Source organism: Argiope bruennichi, chromosome X1, assembly GCF_947563725.1.
Source record: "Argiope bruennichi chromosome X1, qqArgBrue1.1, whole genome shotgun sequence".
Lineage (NCBI taxonomy): Eukaryota > Metazoa > Arthropoda > Arachnida > Araneae > Araneidae > Argiope > Argiope bruennichi.
Window position 1 is genome coordinate 85,178,528 of NC_079162.1, and position 23,442 is coordinate 85,201,969.

The window sequence follows — 23,442 nt, forward strand, 5'->3', positions numbered from 1 at the left end:
TATTCTACCACGATTCTGCTTCAAAAATTTTGATTATATATATATATATATATATATATATATATATATATATATATATATATATATATATATATATATATATATATATGTATGTATGTATGTGTGTGTGTGTGTAAGCATTATTTTACGTGAAGCAGAATGCAGTTGACAGCGAAGATACTTTTGATTTTGTGACGTCGTTTACAGCACGACACAGAAAAGAAATGAGGAAGAAGCTCTTGAACATTTTATCCCTGGTCTTATATAACCTGAGATTTTAATAGGGAAAATATTTCTTCATAGTACTAATATATTATGAGATTTCGATATAGATTTTTGTTACACGCGTCGGCGAGGTAGGGGAAACACAGGGAGATTTTAAAAAAGAATTTGTCTCATCAGCGGTATTTTGTCTCTTCACGCGGAGTGTGGGAAAGTTAGGCTTTTAGCCGATTCAACAATTTTACATAGCTTCTCTTGAATTAATTAAGTAGAGACAGTGGAATTGGATCACGAAATAAGAGAATATTTTAGAATGAAGTTACTATGGGCTAAATTAAGATAAAATCTTGGGAATCGATTAAATTAAAATATCATCACACACACACACACACACACACACACACACACACACACACACACACACACACACACACACACATATATATATATATATATATATATATATATATATATATATATATATATATATATATATATATTACATATTTGACGAAAAATTAAAAAAAATATTACAGGATATAAAGAACTTTAAAAAAAAGTTTAAAAATCCAAATCTTTTTATTAGTTTTTCCGTTTTCCCTTCATAATTTACCTTTATACGTAACTTATTTTTCCTTAAGAATTGGAGTGAAATAAATGAGTGTTGAAAATATTTCGAAAATATCTATATTAAACAAAGATTTTATATTTCATCATGAAACTGATACTTACCATTTAATTCTCAAAGCAAATCATTATTAGAATTGAAGAGAAATTCCTTTTTTTTTTCTAATGTTTTCTGGGAAAATCAAAAAATTACCTACTTTACATAAAGGATGAATGCTGATAAATATTAATCATATTATAGTGATTTATTTAGTACATTCACAAATTTCAATGACTGTGTGAACATAATGACCTTCATTCATTTTGCTGTATCTATCAAAACTTTTAGAAACAACCACTTTTTTAAGAATGTATCTGTTAAATTCAATTATTTAGCAATTTCCCTTTATACAGATTTTGCAAGGCATAAATATTTTTAATTTATCCTATAATGTTTTAAAGATTCCGAATTTATTACCGTTTAAATTCTTTCGTTTTTAATATTTTTGCAATTAAATTTCAATAACTTTTAAATTTGTTGTTTGATTTATTTTTGCTCTGTGTCATGAAGCACTGGAAATAGTTTTTCGGTAGCTTATGCATTTTTTAGATAAATAACTATTTTACTGCCAGGAACTAAATTGCTTTTAATTAATATTTTTAGAATGGATGCTTAAATTATCCTGATTGAATGATTAAAATCCTATTACAAGTGAGAATATTATCTAAAAAAGAATACTTCAATTAAACTTCAAGAAACCTCATTCGCAAAACGTACATCTAAACGGACTACTGGAGAATAAAATATAATATTCATAAAAGATACAGACAATATTTTTTAAGTGTGGCTTTCAGAAAGACGACTGCGAAAGATCCAAATATATTCCCTTTCATACAATTATATTTACAAGAATTTTGCATGACCAATTATTGAAATATATCCCTGGCTGATGCAAAATGGTAACTATGATCATACTTATTTTGTGGATTAAAACTGATCAAATGGTAACTAGCATAATTTGTATCTAGTCCTTTTCTTCACAATAACGAAATTCATATTTAAAAATATTCCGAAGGATTTCAGTTAGTCGAAGGATAATTGATTTTATACCCCAACGTTACACCCCACCCCCAATTACATTTAGAAGGCTATCAACATAATAGTTAAAAGACAATGAACATAATATTTTCCATTTTAATCGATAATTAGCATTGCAGATATACGAAATTTTGTATAAAATTGTAACTACAAGAAAGGGTTTAATAATGAGCTGGAAATAAGCACTATTACAGTTTTATTCCCAAATTCAGTTCTATTAAACAATTAAGCTATTCTCCGGATTTGGGGAGAAATTTGAAATTTTTTCATATATACTCCTAAAATAATGATAAATATATATTTGTCTTCCGTGTATATGTCATGCGTTGAACCTACAATGTAAGCAATAAATACGTGAAAGGAAAAAGTACAATTAGAAAAGATTAAAAGTAGAAATGATCCATTATTTTATATTATTTTTTCCATCCAGCTGTGATAACTAGTAGCATTACAAACAAATTTTATTAAAATGAATCATGATGCAATTCAGTGACAAAATATATTTTATATGATTTCAGAAAAAAGCCTTCAAAGCTACGCAGAAGACGTCGGAAGATACCAGAAAATAACAGATGTAGTGTTTGGGAAAATTGTCTGCAAAAAATGAAATATAAGAGAGGTAACGCTTATTTACAATAATTAAACCTTTATTTTTAATAACCAATGAGTAACCCAAATGAACTACATTCATAAAGAAAAAAGTGGGTATTCTTAAATTATGCAACACTTTTCTTCCGTGACCCCTCTCCCATTTCCTTCCAACTATGAAAGAACTGCTTCCTAACACAATGATGTTGCTTCTTAACAAACGGTAAGTGTTTTTTTTTTTTTTTTTTTTTTTTTTGTAAAGGAAACATTGTTATTTTTTTGTTTAAGTACTAGGAGCTCACATTTTGTTGAATTGGTTTTCTCAGGGGAGAATTAAGCCCTCTAAGGGCCCTTGTTTTCCCCACTCCGATTTCTAAACTGTATATTTTTATTTATTTCCTTCAATTTAATATCTATATAATCTGTATCAAATACAAAATTTTGATAAACTTAATTATAAAATATTAAACTGCAGATCACTTTCAATACAGTTTCAGTATACCGTATTTCATGAATGCAGAATCAAAATTTTAAAATAATTTGCTACAGAATAGCAAGAGGAAAACGATAGATTTTAACACAATCTTTATATTATTTTATTATAGGGTGAGGAATCTTTTTATAAAATCTAACACCATGTTTTTTTAAAAAATATAAAGAAACGTAATATAAAAGTTTAAAAAGCAAATTAATTGGGAATGTTAGACAAATGTTCCAAAATTTAAGCAGTACTTGACTTTAAATTGAATACGTTCGAGTGTACGGCCATTGTAAATTTAATGAAAGTACAAAATTAAATTACTACGAAAATATAACAAGCAGTTTCAATGTATCCTTAAAGTTGCAGGGCTGCAAGGCAGTTGTTTATTTTCCTATTTAATAATTTGGCTCTCGAGTTACCTTTGGAGAACAAAGAATATGTCCTGCAAAAAATTGTTATTCGATCTTATTCCTTCGAAAAATAGTTATTCAAATTGTTATGAGCTTAGGTTCTTTTCAAAACTAGAAACCATTTCTTCGATAAAATCATGTCTTCCTAATTCACTGGTCATGACTGAGTCGATTTTATTGGTTATCCAGTTGAAAGACACTTTATGGAAATTAGTACCGAAGCAGGACTTTTTTCCCACATTGTTCGTTTTTATTGATTCATGTCAGAGTAACATCTCTCTACACGAAGGCCATTACTTATTCATCTCATTATTTTGAACTTAGACAGAAAAAGAGAATTACATATAACACGCAATCCCTTTTGCCTCCTGCATAAACTGACACTAGAGAGTCTGACTGCGATGTCAGTTTGGCATAAGCCAAGCCCATATACAGAATAGCGTTTTTAAAATTTTTAAGTTAATTGACTAACATGCTTACTTGTTAAATTAAAGTCTAATAATAAATTTCGAAGTATTCATCTGGATGTACTCGTAATTTTGAATGCTGTACAGATGATGAGAATGTAAGCTGTGCTGGCTCCCTTATCTTTAAATTTTGGCCTTCTCCGAAATAAGGATTGGAGATTAATTATATTTTTTTCCTAGCTCGATAAAATCTTAGATCTAAAGAGGATAATAGAACTTATTAAAAAGATCCAAATATTTACCTCAATAAAAGAATATTAGCATTTATCTTATAAATGTAAAGTAAAAACTCGAAAATAGTTGTAGAATGGTATATATAGATAATGTTCTCAAAAAATTTATTTAAAACGATATGTTTTCATATTAACTATGCAAAAAATTAATAACTTCTTTTTATAATATTAATCAAAATATATATCTAAAATATATCTAAAAAATAAAAATATATCTAAAATTATATCTAAAAATATATCTAATTATATCTAAAAATATATCTAAAATTAAAATATATCTAAATGTTCTTATATTAATTACGTAAAAAAGTTAATAAATTTTATAAATCCATCATGAAATTAAGCGCTCATTTAAAATAAAATTAGTTTGCGTATGGTCATATAAATTATTTAGATTTTTTTTTTTTGTTTTGCTTTGAATTTCTTTAAACTTTACAATGATTCCATTCTATTTTTCTGCAGAACTAATCCTTATAATATACATGTTTAAGACAAAAGTTTTTCAAAATAAACTCTCTGTCTCTCTGTCCAGGAAAATTTCTGAATAAATACAGTAAGTTTGTGAGTCTGTCCCTATTTATTAAGGATAAATTTATCCTTGATTTTCAGCATATCTACAAACAAAAAAGTAAAATTCACGATCAAAGAGTTGATTCTTTGATTGTGAATTTTACTTTTCTGTTTGTAGTTGATTCACAATCAAGGAGTCAAATTTAAAAGTTCTTTCCCTATAGTTGTGCGAAATGACACAATTATATTATAAATATTATTCATACAATTTAGGGATGGAAAATTTTTTAAAAAAATGTGAGCTAAATGTCAGTTTATTTCTCTTTAAAGGGTTTCATTTACTTTTAATAAATAACAGTGTAGGAAGCAAGACGTTTTTTGCTACTTAAAGGGCTATAGTTTTGATTAAACTTGACTTTCTAATAAATAAAATCCAGAAATTGCAAGTAAAAACCCTGTAATCAATGTTAAGCATCCATTAAATAAGTATAAAATCATATAAATTGCTTTATAAAAATGGTTTTCATATTTCTTATTACAAATTTGCGTTGCATAATTTGACAAATCAAGTATAATTCGTTTTTGGTTTTGATTCCCTTAATTAAAATTATCAAAATTTTGAAGATTCTGAAATTTTTGCCAGCAACTCCATTCAGAATAATTATGAACGAATATTGCAATTTCACATACTTTCAACAATAACACCAAATCTAATAAGTAACATCCCGTATTTCCATTTCAATTATAAATTATGCAAAACTTATAGAAGTAATAAAAAAATCGGAATGAGAATTTAGCTAAACAAGTAAACTTTTGCAGCAAATCTGTTCTAACACAAAACATATCGAAATAAAGAATGCCGGCGTCCTAGCACAGGGTTAGCGCGTCTTCCCCGTGATCAGGGCATCCTGGGTTCGAGTCCCGGTTTGGGCCTGGTTGTTGTTCTATCTGTGAGATGTGTGAATGTGCCCTCCTGTAAAAAGGTGTTGTACAAGCGAATGAGTGATGCGTGAGTAGCAAAGTCGTACTCTTGGCCCTAGTTGGAGCTACTATAAAAACAAGAGACACTCCCCACACCGGCTTAAAATCACTGTCTTCGTAACAGCGGGCTTGTCCATGGTAAGTGCCATAAGAAACAACAACAAAATAAAGAATATTGTTCAAATACTCATTCAGATAAATAAAGTAGCTTAAAAACTTGACATTAATCTAACAGGTAAACAAATCAATAACAACTTTCAACAGAATTGTCGAAATGCATGTAATATAGCCAGCCATTACGTAAGTGCAATTATGTGAAATCTTTTGTTTTTTATGACAAGTTAATGAGTATTATTTTCTTATTTACGTGCAGTAATACATACATAATAGTTAAGAATGCATCTGAACAGTTTTTACAAGTAGAATTATAAAGCATTTATAATAAAATACTCAACGTGATTTAACTATTTTAACAACGAGTTGTTAAACTATTTCACTGAATTTCCCTTATATAATCGGTAAATTCTTCTAAATCACAAGTTAGAATACTGATAAATGAAAAAAATTATAAATAATTATAATAGTTTTTTATTTTAAACATAAGAATCATAATTACGAATTATTAGATAATTAAAAATTTTAAGGATTTATAGATAAATCGAAATGTAGATTATTTGTTTATTCTTTAAATCAAAAATATTTTTATATCTTTTTTTTTTCTATCATATTAGAAGTTATCTTCCATCACATTTAAATAAAAGACATAGAATTTAGTTTAATGCATTATTTATAAAAAGGCGTTATTTTTATTTACTGCCAAATTTCTCAGAAAAGTAAAATATAAAACCAATTTCTTGAAAAATCAAACAAAAACAAATATTAATTTATAATTCCAGTTACTTATTGCTTAATTATTTTTGTTTACAACATTTTGAAAAACAACTATGTCTTTTTTTTTTAAATTTACGCCAACAATCTTTGAAATTTAAATTTTAAAAGCTTGATTGGACAAGCTTTTAACATTTTTGTGTTGTGCTTCTTTTAAGACTGCTCTTAAATCTATTTTCTTCAAACTGAAAGTGAGCTCTTTTGAGAGAATTTTCATCTTCTCGAACGGTTCAGTGATTCCACCTTTTTGTCAAAAATTAAATAAATGTTTACATCGATGTCTTTAAGTGCCTTTAAAATAATATTAACATCTTTGATACTCGCAACAACATCTTAATATAGACTCAAGGTGAATTTCACTTCTGAAATCCAGTTTCTTTATCGGTTAAGAGGTCGAAAGAGCATTTTTAGTCAACAATCGAAGTCTCGTGCATCGTGGTTGAAAAAACAAGTTATTCCTCTTTCTCGTTCTATTGCTCGAATTCCAGGATAAACTGCATTGCCCCGAACTTGGCCTATAAAGTGTATATTATATAAGGATAACTTTTTAATCTAGAATCGTTTACTTAATTCTTTTGTTTCAAAATACCTGATACTTTTTGGAACAGAATTCATGCACGCTTGCAGGTATAATAAGTAACCTTTTGGGAACAATTGTGATGTTCGGCATGTGAGATAGGCTTCTTTAAGATGACGAAAATCAATTGAAAAATGAGGCACCAACACATGTAAATAAAGACAAAAGTTTTTGAAAATTCATTGTTGAGTCCAAAATAAGCAGTCATACTTTAAATTTATTTAACTCTTTGCATTACATAGGCGAATGTAATACTAATATTTTTAATGTATTGTGTAGGTTAATGTAATGCAAAGGTTAATATTTTTAACTTAATGTAATGCATAGGTTAATGTAATGCAAAGGTTAATATTTTTAACTTAATGTAATGCATAGGCTAATGTTTTTAGCTCTTTGCATTACATAGATGTTTATTATGTATCTCAGATCTCATTTACCTTTTGAATTCCTTAACCCTTAAATGCATATTGTTGGCAACTGTCTACACCCAGTTCCACATAAATTTATTCGAAACCCTGTTGATAACCATAGACAATAAATCACGTATGAAAGAAAACAATTGACTTCACTTTTTGCCGGTAAGTTATATCGTGTTTTTTTTTTTTTTTTTTTTTTTTACATTTGAATGTTGTGGGTGATGAAGTTCATTGTGTTACTTGAAGAGATAGTTCTGTTGTTGAGTTCCCTATAAAGGAGTGATTTATCTAATCTAATTGTTAAAAAATTACTTCTCAGCTATTGTCAGGTAAGCTATCAGTGTTTGATGTTGTATTTGAAAATGATATTAGATACAGGCTAGATTTTTGGGAAATATTGTATATTGCCAAATGTCTACATAAAACTTTTTTCAAAATAAATATACCATATTATTACCTGGATTTTTTATTTATTATTTACTTAATTTATGACTATTTTTCTATGATAAACGATTTTTTTTGAAATTCAAAACAAATAACCATGCATTTGAGGGTTAAAAGACAACGCAATTATTTTGATTAGTAACCGAAATAGTTTGTTGCGATCTTAGCATAAGACTGTCTAAACAGCTAGCATAAAATAAAGCTGTATTATAACAGCTGTGAGCTTAAAGTGTGTAATCAATTAAATATCGCCATAGAGAGACCAGTGGAGTTGAAAAACTTTTATAGGTACAGAGACAGATGATATTCAGGACTACAATAAGAACTAGGATATCTTATTATCTTTATCCCAAATCAGTAGACTTATAATTTAAATGAATTATTAGAAACTTTGAATACAAATTCTTTCTAGATATTGTGCATAAGCTCTTAAAACATGTTCATTCCGTGGAACATACATTATTGAAGAATAAAACAATAAAATAGGTAAGAAGACAAGAAGACAAAGGTAAGCATTTCCAAAAAATATCCAGCTAAACTAATTACTGAAACTATAGGAAAAAAAGATGCACTCTGTTGATATAAGTATGCACTATAACCCTTACAAAATAGTCAGCACATATAAATAAGTCTTTTTTATATGCCATAATCACTCAAGGATAACTTAATGTTATCATACCCAAACTTACCCATTCGTTTTAATTTTGGTAATATCTCTTAATATTTGCCTTAACAATGTAATTAAGAAATCTCACGTTTAAAAAAAATTATTCAATTTGTTTGTTCAAGTTCTGAAAGTGAAATAAAAAAAAGCAAATATTTTTTGATCATGTCACAAGCTCATTGAATGGCAACCGTCTATGCTAATATTACTGTTCAAACTGCGGGGATTTTTATTTCTAACTAAACTGAATTCTTATAGAGTTGTTTATTTTTTATCAAGCCTTCTTCAAAACCGATCTGAACATATTGGATCCAATTTAAAACTTCTTACCACTTAGGAATTTTTAGCACACGTGGTATAAATACAAAAACATATTTGAAATAGTTTTGAACTTTTCTAAAAAAAGCATTTACTTTCAAAACTAGTTTCACTACAGTAAAATCTATGAAGGTAAGAAAAGTTAAGAAATTTTAATTAATTTTAATTAATTTCAGGTAAGAAATTTTAATTCTATAAAAGAGAATATATTGCTAATTTCTGGGGAATATTTTGAAAATTTTGCCTGACTAAATAATAATTTTTTTCTCTGGATAGATTACTTATATGTACTTGTTCCACATCGTGCCTCAGATAAACAAAATGGAACATGGGATTTCAGTATAAGCAAATTATATGCAATATGTTTCTATATAGTATAATCTCTGGAGAAAATATATTACTCAAACATGAATCAGAATCATATTGTCATGCAACAATTGGAAGTCATTTTCACATTATAAAAGGTGTTAAAGAACCGCACTATACTGCATGAACACCTGCAGTGTACATCTTGTTCGGTATAATCGGTTACCATTTAATGTAACAATACTTCACATCTCAACAGATGGAATTATCTAGCATTTCCGCACGAAACCTTACCCAAACTTTGATGAACAGCAAATCCAACAGCTGCTTTGCCGTGATATGTGATTCCAACACGTAAAGTCAACGCTCATATCAACCATGACGCTCTTCGGCAATTTAACGTGATATTTGAACAACTGTGAATCTGGTTTGATAGACCATACAAACGATAATTAGTTTTAACTATCGCCTTGTCTTGACTAACAAGAGAGTCTGATTTCCTGAGATCACCTGGAAGTTTTGATTAATGATACTTTAAGGTACAAAGCTGAAAATCTTGACTCACACATTTCCGCAGAATCTGAAGCCATCCAAATCATTCTGGGAATTTTCCAAAAGTTTTATAAAACCATACGCCGATGACATCAAACATATACTGCTTACTCATTGCTGTTTGGATCTCATAATAAGAAACCAATACTTGTATAAAATGTTATATAATTTATTTATGAGAAATTCTTGAAATATTAGTTATTAATAAATTTAATGATTGGTTTTGTACAAGTAATGCTTTTCATAATAATTCCTTTGTTTTTATGCAATTAAAAATAGAAAATTGCTATCTATAAAATTGTGGACAAAATTAAACATTTCAGAAGCAACTAACCTCTTATCTTTCTAATGATATCGAATCTACATTTGATGGCATAAATAGGGTCTAAACTTTTAAACAAATTTGATACTTTGTATACTTCTAAAGCCTTTGTTAATTTGATTTATTATTTAATATACTAAGATTTATTATTTTATTATTAATTTCTTACATTAATAATAATTTTAAGATACCTCAATTAGTTTATAAGGCTTATTCCCACAGGTAGGTAATCCCACTATTATTGTAAAATGCTTATTTTCAACTTCGTTTTAAAAGTAAGTAAAGAGGAATGGCGGCACAAGTTTTTGTTGATAACTGCCTTTTATCATTTTTCAGGACATTCTCGCAGAATTCGGAAAAAAAAACATATACTCAAATAAAATATTAAAAAAAGGAATTTATTCGAATTTTAAATGGATAGAATCTTTAAATTCCCTTCAATAAGAATCAAACATTAATTTTCAAGATTATACCAATTATTTTTCCAAAATCAACATTTACCAAATCCCTTACTTTCAAAGTTAAGAACTTATAAATTCAGAGATAAATAAATGGAGTTATTTAAGTTTGATATAAATTTAATAATATAATCAGTTTAGAATAAAAAATGTATACTCCTAACATTAGACAATGGAAGGGCTGTGAATTATGAATGGTACGAACATCCCATCCGTATAAATAAATGGTATTTCTTCGAAAATAAGAATTCACTTTTGTATGACACAGTTGTTTGGAGCAGTGAACTTTTAATAAAAAATAAATAAAAAAACCCATAATATAAAGCATTTCTTTCCTAAAATTATCTAAGACTAATTGCATTTCTGTTCACAACATACTAGATATATTGACTGGTATGTTGGTACTCCCAAATCATTCAGCTGCATTAACTACATAAAAAAAAATTCAAGATTTAGACTTAACAAGTTGGATATATTTTTAATCCATATTTTGATTTAATTTTTTATTATTCTTATTCTAACTTGCTATTTGCTGTGCCTTACAGAATGGTTTTAGGATTAATATTTCTACGAACAGTTTACCTTCCATCTAGACATTACAAGTTTTTAAAACAAAAATTTATTTTATTTTAAATAAAACGAAAAAATGCCTATGGCTCTTGATTATGACAGTTCATCTTGGGTGAATACTTTTGCTAGTAATCCAAGTAATTAAGTGGGATTTCAATATGCCAAACTGTTAAATAATATAAGGGAATCTTTATGTTTTCTAGACCCACTTTCATCTTTAAGAAAAATCTTAAACAAGACCTTCTCAGAAACTGGAAACTTCGTTGATAGGATTTGGAAACTGGACGAAAGATTAGTATATATATTCAAACTACTGATGTCGAGCTTCCAATCCTTCATGAGATTCTAATTTATTTACTGACTGGGCATGATTTAAAAGAAGTATGTCTAAACTCATTATATATATATATATATATATATATATATATATATATATTGTATGAATGTTTGTCTGCGACATTCAACGTTTTATACCACGGAGACACGAACGCTATATTTTTAACTGTACGCCGGATTTCATTTAAGAAACCAATAAGTGAAAATAAGTATATTGGTTCGTTGATGTTTTAAAAAATTAAGAGTCTTTGTAAAAGGAGTTGTGAAATTTCGAGTAAAATATGTCAACGAAATACAAATCCCAGAATTTTTTATAATTTTATTTTTTTAAACTATTCTTTTTGGCATTTATTTAGCTTGGTCTTTTTAAAATGAAGGAGAAAGTAATGAACATAGAGATAAACTGTATTCCTTTGTCATTTAGTGAGAGAGACTTGTCAATTTAAGTTAATTGGCATAATGTAGCTGTTCGTCTAACCAACAAAGAGCAATTCAAGAAGTCTGGTGCTGTTATCACATATTTTACTTTTGCTATTGAAAAAATAAAATATTACTTTATAATAAATCAATACTTTGTCTTCAATGTCGTGATTTTTATATTTCTACTATAGCTTGTTTTATCTAATGACGTGAATTATAAATTTAAAATATGTCTTAAGCAAAACTAGAATTATTTCCTCTGTACAGCTAACCTCAAACAATGTTTCACGCTTCTTTCCCACCAAAATATACTATTGTACTTTATGAAAAATAACATATTGTATCCCAAGGCTATCCCAATGTACCGCAGGGTTTTATGAAATGTCGTATTTGATTTTAAAATTCACCAGCTGATTCAAATTATTATATTGTTAGGCAAATTCACAATTCCACTACTAAGTCCCTAAAGTCACTGGTTTCGCTTGTAGTGGGTGTATGGTGTGAAAACAATCAGCAGGCCTCAATGACGAACGACGACTTTTATTAGACACGAAGACACTAATACAAAGACGGCGAATACAAAGACAACAACTATATACAGCCGACACGAACACAGAAAACACACAGTAGTCCACAAGTAGTAATCGGCAGCAATAACAACCACAGCACACAAAGCGGCCAGACAGAATTCAGCAGGAGAGGGAATATCCGTAGCTTCACTCTACGATCTCTATAAACGGCTGCAATTCTCCACTGTCACCTCGCTTTAGCTGTATCCACCTATCGACACACTATTACACGACTGGCTACTCCTCACACGACACTATTCTACTTCCCCAATAAACACCAGGATTAGGAACGCAGTTCAGTTCAGAAATCGCTTGAGCTCCACTCAACTGTTCTTTGTTGCTTCGTTATTTTCTCAATGACTCGATATTTGTCTACGATTCACCACTTCAGTTTGAGACAGCTAGCCTTTTATAGTTTCCGGGAGGCGGGCCGAGAAGAGTCTGTACCAATCAGTCTTATCTCAATTCCTATTGGCTTCAAGTGCTAAAATTCTCGAAGTTTCCAGTAATATCTATTTTGTCGTCAAAGTCGCCAAATGGTAGCCAAGTTTGTCGCCAATCCCTGAGATTACTGACTTGACACCCGATCAGCATACAACAGAGTTGATCATAAAACGGTCTTTCCAGTGATTGAACTAACCGTGCTGGAAAGCAATATTACAGGTTTGTAACAATATGTAGACATTTTTTTGTATAATTTTTTAAATAATTTGCTTAGGAAAAGCTAATATATTCTTTAAAGTTTCAAAAAAAATTCAAAGCTGCCAATAATAATTATTGTATTTAATAATTAATAGAGTTGTAAAATAAATATTTTCTTCCTTTTTAAAAAAAAATAATAAGTGCTTATGTTTCTTCTCTTCCCCCCCCCCCCCCGAACCTAAGGTACAACATAAAAAATCGATTTTTTGATGCCGGCTTCCAAAAAATATCAATATAACGAAATCATGAACTTGAATAATAGTTCACGATGAATCGCGATACAATAAATCGATAATCACAATTAATTTGTGTTTTCGATTCCGTTTTTGTTATCAGTTAGTGCTTATTTTTGTTGCTTTGCATTCTTTTTCACCTTCATATATAATTTTTGTTAATATTTCTGTAAATATTGTCATATTCTAGTATATAAAAATATTTGTTAAAAGCAAGTCCTTTTGGAATAAGCTGCTTTTTGTTCCCTAACTGAATGTTTCAATTATGAAAAAATAAATGCAGTTACTGCCCTTTGTTTAATCACTAAATATTCATCTAAAAGCAAAAAGGATTAATTCAGATTAAATACACAATTTTATTCGCAGCTCGCATTTTCACACTCAAACGTACTCTCCAAAAGAAAAAAAGAAGTTCCGTTATACCTGCTTTGGCATTGACAAACTTTATTAAAGGAATTTTAACAGAATTATTTTCTAGCTATTTTTATTCAAAAGAAAATAAATATTTTTATTATATAAATTGAAACTCCCTTTTATTTGGAGTCATTCTGATCAGTCAATAGGTTAAGCGATGCTATTTATAACTTATAATAGCTGTAAATAAATGATGATATCACGATATATCGAAAAATATCGATATGTGTTGGGGGATATATAGCGATGATGAAGTTCTATCATCGCCCAGCCCTACATATTATATCAAAATCATAACCACTTAAGTCCAACAAGAATGAAATAATCAAAAGTAAAACTTAACTAATATAAGTGAACGCATGGTTTCATTTTTGCATTTCATTGCGAATTCGGATTCCAATTTTTTTTTTTTTTTTTCAGAAATGAGGATTTGTTTCGCAGCAAGTTAGAATAATGATTTATTTTGTATATACAGTATTACACAGTATTGATATCATACGTTTAAACTGTGATTAGATAATAAGGATAACATTTGATCTGAGATTCTGCTCTAAGCTTCCAGTTATCATCAATAAGAGAATATTAATTCTCTTCGACAAATTTAATTTGCAGTTGACCTGTATACATAACATGTTTTCACTCGAAAGTGGGTATTTTGACACCTCATAAAAGATTTTAAGTGAACTAAATTATGCTAAAGCTTCAATATTTCAGGCTTCCATTCACTCAACCTCCTAACTTATAGTCGAGACTATGAAGTCTTGGACAACGTAGAATATAGATTCTTTTAATATTAAATGCATACTAAAACTCCTAACTCCTAATTTTGAACTCCTGGAAGTCGTGGCTTGGACAATGTAACACAAACAATTCTTTCAGGATTAGATATATTCCAGAGACTTTTTTTAACATGAATGTTCTGAATAATGAATTTCTTCTTAATATTCATATTTTCTTTAGTTATAATGGGATTCTCGCCGAATATCAATAATTTAGTGATATTCGTTTCCTTTTGAAAGACAAAAGAAAGTGAAAACCTGAAATGCAATGAAAAAAAGTTGAAGAAAACAATGATTGTAATAAATGCATAAAAAATATTTTTTTATAACAAAAGCAAGATGTAATCCACGTAAAAAAGGTAAATACATGTAGTGCAAAATGTATTTTGCGTATGTGCCTTTAACTTTGAGATAATCACTGAATAATGTGAAGCTGTAATGCAAATAGCTAATATTATTTTAGAACATTTATAAGCTTTTATATTCCAACAACTAAAGTCATAGAGAATTTATCACTTATATGACTCTTACTTTTATGAAAGAAACTAAATAAATTTTTGAATAAATGATTTGCATATTGCAATGGAATGAGGGATATCTTCTTCAAAGACACCATTTATTGATTAAAACTTGTTTGTGCTTACTTATGATGTTGAATTCTTAACAGATTTCAAGATTATTGCTCAAATGAATGTAAAATGAGGGCAAGAGATTTTCAAGGAAAAGAGAATTCGATTCAAAGCACTTTGCATGTGTTAGAATATGATGTCTAGCAATAATCCTGACCTACAGTTAGAATGATTTGAACAAATCTGTGGTCAGTTGCAGGAAAAACCTCTATATCTCTTTATAAACAAATATTTTGCTTAGAAATTTCAGATAATAGTAAATAAGTAAATTGTTATTTTGTAATTAGCAACAACGACTTGTTTGTCGTCGCCATTCTACTTGCTACAATACATTATTGAATGGATAAGGGCAGTGACATTGCCACTGGCTGTTTTCACACTCGAACCCTTTAACGTCTGATGTTTATTAAAAAAAACCTAGGAATGAAAAATAATTGAAGAAAATAAAGCCTTAAAAAATAGAAATTTTAAAGAATTAAATTTTAGACTGCATTTTGGCAGATTAAAGGACCGCAATAACTCGGTGACCGAGTCTTGCCCTTGGGATCGGAGAGTCAAGGGTTTGAAACCTTTGATTTCACCAGATACTCATCGTGTACGTTATTCCATTTTTACATCATACATCGCTGGTATTATGTAAAAGTTTGGAAAGTAAGTTATGTAAAAGTTTATAGTCAGGAACTTGACCTGTTATGCATCCTTATCATCGCACCATGATTCTAAATTGCGTAGGCAATCAGTCCTCAAATACCTTTGTGTTGGTTCAAAAGCCAGTTTTTAATAAAACTGAAATACGACAAATTAGTAAAAAGGCAATATGGTCGTTTTATAAAGGTTTATTTTCTTTAGAATTTTAGGCAGCAATTCAAACAAAGAAGACGGTTCTATGAAAAATCTGTGACCCTAACATCGATTTACAAACCCCGTATTGGATCACAGCCCTTAGTTTAAAAAGCCCCGCTGGAAGAAAATCTTAGATTTCCAAAAGCAAAGCTGGATATTTACTTGAAGGAGCAGTAAAGAAAGTGCTGAATATATATATATATATTATCTAGATGCGTCAACTAATCAATTTGCCCACTCAATTCACTACATCATGCTATTCAAGAAATAGATGGCGCTGCGCTACAAACCGTTGTAGAGAGATAGAAGTATGCTTGGAGGGTGAAAATTCAGAAGGGGAATAAAATAGAATGGAAAAGAAGGCACAGAATTTTTTAACCGGTCTATAGATGACCCTTATAAAAATGAAAAATACAATGAAATCGAATATAATAAATGATAATTGCATTGATACCGAATATTTCTCTGATAACAGGTACTTATATAATTATGGGTGATTTTAAATTATCCATCACGAAGCATAGCTCGGAGGACAAAGCTCCTTTCAAATCAAGTCCTTGAACTTCAGTGTAACCTTCGAGATGTATCTCACTTTGGAATTCAGCACGTTACTCCCCATGAAGGCAACTGTGTATCAAGTTATCAATAAATGTCACAAAACAACGTAACTGATAAGAAAAAAGCATCTAGTAAGAAGAATTCCCCAAATTTTCTAATTTACTTCGAATTTTTTTTAGTATAATTAAAGCAGCAAACTGGTGTATAATGCACTTTTAAGTAATTCTATGACCCTGAAACGAAAGTAAATGCCCTTGAATCCCTCCCCACTGCTTCTAAATTCTTGTAGAGAGAAAGATAATGACCGGGGGATGGAACTACAGTCACTGAGAAAAAACACTTCAGAGATAAAATTAATGGATCCGCAGGCAATGGACTCGCTATGAAGGGAGGGATGGGTGTGATTTGCGTCAACGATAAACAAAAACACAATAAAACAACATTTATTTTCTAGAGTTTCTTCTAGATAATCTTAAAGCCCTTCATGTATAAAACATTCTGCCATGCCTATTATTCATGTCAGGTGTTAGATGTATAGTTAGGCGGTCTCTACCCGCCACTCCATGAAAGCACGTCAGTTTTTCAACCATAAAGAACGGGGGATGAAGGGGGTCTTTTCTCATCCACCAATGATAATCTCACATTTTATTCCCTCCCCTCCGATAGTATCTGTTTGTTTCATCTTCAGGTTTAAATGGCTTCGACTGAAGGACAACGACTTTCGGAGCATCAACCTCTTTGAAGGTTTGCTTTCTTTTAGGGAGTAACAGCCAATTACAGCACAGAACGGATATGCCCCCCCTTTCCTTTCCAGATACTGCCATTACAAGTTACGTGCCCTTTTACAGACATGCTGACTAAAATATTTCTTTTTGAGGGAAAATATAATAATGGTTACAGTGTGTAACGTTAAATAATGAAAAGAAGTGAGAAAAATACGATATCGATATTCTGGTAAGTATTTAACTAAGTAACAAATATAATTTACAAATACTATTGCAGGATCAGGCTTTTTTTTTCACAGAAAGCAAACTTTTTGATATTAACACTTCGGTAGTTATATCTGATTTTGGGGACATCCGTCTCAAACTAGTGGGAACTGGAATCGCGTCTATCTTGGTGTTAGCCTCCAGCCGTACAAATTTCTTGTACTGCATTAGTGGATGATAAATCGTTTCTGTTATGTCAAAATGTCGTTTGTCAGAAACAATACAAAAACAAAACATACCACATCTTGATATAACTAATGGAATCACTAGCGACTTTTGGTATTTTTAGCTCCGTACATTCAACAATTTGAGAGTAAATAAAGCTAGCCTAGCAGCGTTTTGCATCTACGATATGTTTTGGAAAATTTGACATATGACATTTTGATATAACTGTGCCTATATTTTACTTCATGAATGCTAATAAGAATTCTATACATAAAAGAAGCTTTTGGGCACTTTCGTTTCACAAATAACGACTAAATTGCAGTTTACAAATTAAAAGAATCAGTAAGCGCAGTCCCAATCTTGATTTTTTCAGTCTAATCGAAAGACGTAACTTGCTTTCGAGGCCAAAATAGATTTATCTGTTGTTTAAGCACCATAAAATGTTTAATCGAGCAGTTCCTAAATTTATTAAAATGTAGATAATTTCGATTTTTAATTAAATAATGAATGGTCTTTCTTTATTTGTCACTACTTTAAAATTTGGCCTTAATTTGGTTCATACATACGAAAATATTAAACCGAAAAAAATCAACTCAATCTATTAAATACGAACAAAAACGCTGAAGTAAAATGAAAAATAAAACAATTCCCACAAAAAAACTACGATCTTTTTTCTTCAGAACCATCAGCTGTTTGCATGGTCATTAAACTGTGAATACATCAGCTGATGATCATTTTTTATCATGCAAATGGAGTGGAAACGCTTGCGAAGTTCACGCGTACCCAGAAGTAGTTATTTAATGTATTGCAAAAAAGATAAACCATCTCCCGTTATCCCAAACAGGTTGTGCCGGAATTACAATACCAGTCATTTTGTTAACAGTATTCCAGACAACTTAAACGGTCCTTCATCCGTTCAGGCAGCTCATATGCATGAATTCAAATTATGTAAAGTAGGGGACCGTACTCAAACAGCGTTATTATGTTTCTAGTGAATATAATGTTAAAAATACAGAGCTGCACTTTCCCCGTTTAATGAATACAATTTAAATGAAATACAATTTAATGAGAAAGAAGTGCATTTCCACCATTCCCTAGCTTTTCGCTGCCCAAACATAAAATATTGCTAATACTTCAAGAAACAAAGGGGGTATTTTTACAAACTAGAGTTATTCAAGAAACTCAAAGGAGACCCTTTATAGTCTAAAAAGACCCTTTATATCTCAAAAATAACCATGTCAATAAGAAATGTATCCCCTTAATACAGATTTAAGAGCTACCAAATGGAGAGTTTGTAATATATATGAGGATACTGATTATAGTTTATGGGAGTAAAACTCTTTCTCTGAAAGTAGGATTTTAAAGCTTAAAGAAATTAAGAGGAGGATGACACTATTCATTAACTCTTTCATGAACATCTTAGACAGGCCCCGAAGAATTTAGGTTTGATGATTTAATAGGCCACACCACTAGAACGCATTTAATTCTGTTTTGCCTCTCTTAATCGTCCGTAAAGAGAAAGTCTTCACCAGCAACTCCCCAGAGAATTCTCAGATAAGGTTGAAGGATATCATTTTTAAAGAAATATGCTGTCAAAACTCCACTACAGGAGATAGGAATCGTTGCATTACCATTTAATTTTATGCTTCACCATACAAAGATACCATTTCTACCAAACTGATCGATTTCCCTTAAGCTAGTTGTCACGTAACATGTGAAGCACTTTGAACACTTAATTTAAACTTAGTTACTAAAGACATGGACACAGTATCTCTATTTACCTATTTACTAGAATAGTGTGCCTGGTTGCATGAAAGAAGAGCTCTCTTCAGTAATCCGTTGAGGGAGACATTTGAGTAATGTTTGGCAGGCACACATGGAGCTCGTTACTCTGTTTCTGCAGGGGCCCCACCGTGATTAAGAATTAAAATAGTGTTCTGAACAATAATAGCGTTTACACGTACTGAAAGTACACAAGTTTGTTTCCACGTGGCTGGCTGAACGTCGACTGACACAATGTTAGGCAACGATCGCAGTGATACCTATAAAAAGGGGGGGGGGAGTTCATTTATGAATAAAGAAATCTCCTTCAGACATGTTATGACAGAGCGGCGCGACTTCTGGGCACAAGCGGCGGCCAGAAGTCGAGGCTGAGGTTGGGTTCAAATGGATTTGTAAATCATCAGCTATTTACTTTTTTCTACATCTAATGTAATATTTTTTTATGCGTGCAACTATGTATGTTTGTTTATATTTACTCAAACAAAAAGTAAAACGAAGACAAATTAAACGATCAACTCCTAGTAATGTACATTGCATTACTGCTTCACCGGCCAAGACCGGAATGAAAAGAACAAAGGAAGAAGTTTAAATGGAGCAGTCGACGGATTCGGAAATATGCGAATTTCATAGTATATATTTCTGTCTTGTGCAAGTCTGCAAAATATTGTTAGTATAAGGTAAGTAGATTTACAATCCCTTACCTCCCCTACTAGGTAATAGCTTATAGTATAGCATATAATAATTTGATAATTCATTCTATAAACTGCTTAATACTGTTAGATATGACCATGTCTACGCCAAGAAAATATTCCTCTGGGTGTCAAAAAAAAAAAAATTATCAGAAAAGAAAAAAGAAGAAAAGCTAAATTTCAAGAAGTCACAAGTAAATATGTTTTCTTGGCTGCGAAGTAATTCTTGCAAAAAGTTGCTTCGACATCAGAAGTTACCCTTCAAACTTCAACTGCGGAAGAAAGTACACAATCTAGCAATAAAAATGTTGAAATGGTGAAATTTGTTGAAGAATCGTATGTTTACACAAATGTGACCGAATCAGAAAATAATGACGAAAATGGCAATAACACATTTGATCAAGAGAGTATAAATGATCCTGGTTTATGGCCAAATATTACAACTGATAAATTTAGAATGTTTTGTGTTAAAATTGGATCTGTACAGCACAAATGAGTTTTTGCTAAAAATGCTGAAGGTAGATTATTTTCCTCTACATACTACTTTAAAAAAATGTCAAATGGTGAAACTCAACTTCGCGGCTAATTAATTTATTCAAAGACGCAAGACTCCGTATTTTGTTTTTGTTGTATACTGTTTTCCAAAAGAAGGGAAAATGATCAAACTACACGATTTATAGGTGGCTATAATAACTAGGGAAAGCTGTCAACTGTAATCCAAGATTATGAGCGTTCTAGTTGTCATTTTAATTCGTGTATTGCTTGGAAAGAATTACTAAAACGACTCAATTTATGTTCGACTATTGATAAAACAAATTAGGTTAATATAAGTAAGGAAACGGCACGACTCAAATTACTATTTCAAAGAATTGTAGATGTGATTCTATTTTTAGCCTTAATAATCTTCCACTTCAAGGAACTCACGAAATAATATGTACGTCTAATAATGGGATTTTTTAAAGTTCAATCGAATTATTAAGTAAATATGATTCTGTGCTAATGGATCATATAAACAAAATAATAAATTTTAAAAATTGACTTGTGTATCATTTAACACATAGGTCACAAGGACAAATTATTTCTGCATTAGGAAATGAAGTCCTTAACAAAATTAAACACTATATAAAAGCAGTCATGTACTATAGTATCCAAATGGATTGTACTCCTGATATTTCCCATAAGGAACAAACTTCAATCATTATTAGGTATGTAAATTTTGAAGAGAAAAGGTTAACTATAAATTTGTCATTTATAGAGTTTATTGAAGTAACTGATCTGACTGGTGAAGGACTAGTAAAAACTCTATTGGAAAGAGAGCTTGATTTAAATATTATGAATTGTAGAGGGCAAGCATACGACAATGGTAGCAACATGAAAGGGAAATATAAAGGTGTACAGTCTAGAATACTTTCTCTAAACCCGCATGCAATTTATGTGCCTTGCCTATCACACTCCTTTAATTTATTAATTTGTGATACCGCTTCCAGCAATATGCATTGTAAAAAAAAATAAAATAAAAAAAAATAAAAAAAAAATTGGGATATTGTAACGCCTATATTGCTTATTTTCTGCATCTACGAATTCTTCAAAAGCATTTAAACATTACTCTTAAACCATTAAGTGGCATTCGTTGGGAAGCCAAAATAGATTCGGTTAAAGTAGTGTATACACAGTTTGAACAAACTTGTAATGCCCTAGAAGAATTTATTGATGTAAGTAACGATAATACAGCGGTATCCGAAGCTAAAAGCTTATTAGATGCAATACAAAAAATGCCATTTATTTGATGTTCAATAGTATGGTTTGCAATATCGTCCAAAATTAACACTAACAATAAACTATTTCAAGCAAAAGCAATTGTTCTTGACTCGGCTTTCAATTTTGTCAATAAAATTAAAACTGAAATCCAAAATTTAGGAACAAAATTTTACACATTTTTAGACGAAGCAAAAGTGCTAGCACGTAATTTGAACATTTCAGAACATTTTCCTGTAAAACGAATTCGAAAAAGGAAAAGATTATATTCCGAATTAGCAGAAGACGAAATTTTAAAAAAATCGGTAGAGGAATTTAGGTGTTATTTTTTTAACATAGTAGGTGATACTGTTATTGTTCAAATAGAAGATAGATTTAAAAGTATACCAATTATTATTTCTGCTTTCAAATTAATCACTGATATAAAAACTTTAGAAAAACAAGAATTAGAGAAATACTCCAAAAACTTTGAAAAGTTTTATAACAAAGATGTAGATGAAAACCTAATCCAGAAAATTTGTTTGAGATAGGATTTGATTTTTTAATGAAAGCGATGTAAATAACGCACAAGACATTTTGCAATACATACTGAATAATAATTATAATGAGTTATTTCTAAATGTATTAACTCTGTTAAAACTTTTCCTTACGTTGCCAGTTATTATAGCAAGTGCTGAGCGCTCTTTCAGCAAATTAAAATTAATAAAGAATTATCTTCGGTCAAGCATGTGTTCAGAACGCTTAAATGCACTTGCTATATTAATCATTGAAAAAGAAATTGCAAAAAAATATAATTTTTCTGAAGCAACTGATGTATTAGCAAAAACAAAATCACGCATTAAATAAACATGCATTAATAACATGTGTTCGTGTTTTTTTTTACTTCACAAAAAATTAGGGCCCCAAATGGCTTCTTGCACCCGGGCCCCTTCATAGGAAAGGGCCGGCTCTGTGTGTCTGTATATACTGAGGTTAGAAATTTTTGTCCTGAAAAAAGTTCGAGAACTTTTTATCTTTTTGCGGAGTCTCACCTTTAATGTCATAAAATGATGCTCTGCAAATATGGTGGTTCCTGGGCAACTTTTGAAGACTTTTGGTGAAGATTACTCATTGATTGGAATTTGAGCCATAAATTTTACATTGCTGTTTGAAACAGTCACAATCATTGAACAGTATCAGCGTGAAAATGGTCCCATTTAAGTACCTGCCTCAGGCTGTCGATTGATTACAATAGGTAATTTTTATTAAAATTCTTCATTTTATTTTTAAAGTAGATAAAATTGAGAATAAAAATAACAAAACTGCAAGCAGAGTTACTTTTAATTGACTCACTTTGTCTCTTAATATAAAATATAGGTACAGTAGTTAACTAAAATTAAAAATGCCATTTAAAATATTCCAAGTATAAAAACTACTAAACCTAAACGAAGGAAATATTTATATCAAACGAAAATTTTTGAAAAATAT

At 30.1% G+C, this 23,442-nt stretch overlaps 1 long non-coding RNA gene across 1 annotated transcript in view; it reads left to right on the forward strand.

The window, feature by feature from the left end:
• The window catches only part of LOC129958351 (uncharacterized), a 72,118-nt gene that overhangs the window by 46,903 nt on the left and 1,773 nt on the right, over positions 1–23,442 (forward strand). Inside the window, exon 2 of the long non-coding RNA XR_008783213.1 lies at positions 2,446–2,738. This is a non-coding gene — a long non-coding RNA (uncharacterized LOC129958351). The remainder of the gene's footprint in view (positions 1–2,445; positions 2,739–23,442) is intronic.